This window comes from Otolemur garnettii, unplaced genomic scaffold (genome assembly GCF_000181295.1).
Source record: "Otolemur garnettii isolate 467f Iridium unplaced genomic scaffold, OtoGar3 scaffold00013, whole genome shotgun sequence".
NCBI lineage: Eukaryota > Metazoa > Chordata > Mammalia > Primates > Galagidae > Otolemur > Otolemur garnettii.
In genome coordinates this window covers 8,852,528-8,852,962 of record NW_003852408.1, presented here as the reverse complement: position 1 = coordinate 8,852,962, position 435 = coordinate 8,852,528, and the positions used below count along the sequence as shown (strand labels likewise).

General features: G+C 54.3%; 1 protein-coding gene across 1 annotated transcript in view; it reads right to left on the bottom strand.

Moving 5' to 3' along the window:
• Positions 1 to 435, bottom strand: part of SERPINE2 (serpin family E member 2) — a 27,900-nt gene that overhangs the window by 23,459 nt on the left and 4,006 nt on the right. The gene's annotated exons all lie outside the window — the stretch shown is intronic.

Genomic DNA, 435 nt, shown 5'->3' with positions numbered 1-435 from the left:
GGTTTAATGATACATTCCACAGGCACAGAAGGCTGAGAGGGTGCAATGACCTGCTACAGTCCTGCAGTTTCTGGCCAGATCAAGATCAGAGACCAGTCCTGAGTGTGTCTGCTTCCAGCCTCCTGGAAACGCCACCCAACATCCTCACTTTTGCTGGCCTCCTGATCACTCCTGGCTTCAGGAAGGGAGCCAGAACTGCACCGTCCAGGCTCCATGGAGGGAGGATGCCATGGATTTGAAAACTGCCCTGGGTCTCCTCCACGTCCCCTGAGCAGTCTTTGTCCAGCTTGTGACTAACTCTGCTGATGGTCTTCCAACATTCAGGATATGACTGTGGTGGTGGACAGCAGAGACAGAATAGGGACTGTTGGCCCCTCCCTCAAGGATAGTCTGGGGCCAGGGATCTGCATTCTAAGCACACAACCCAGGCGATTC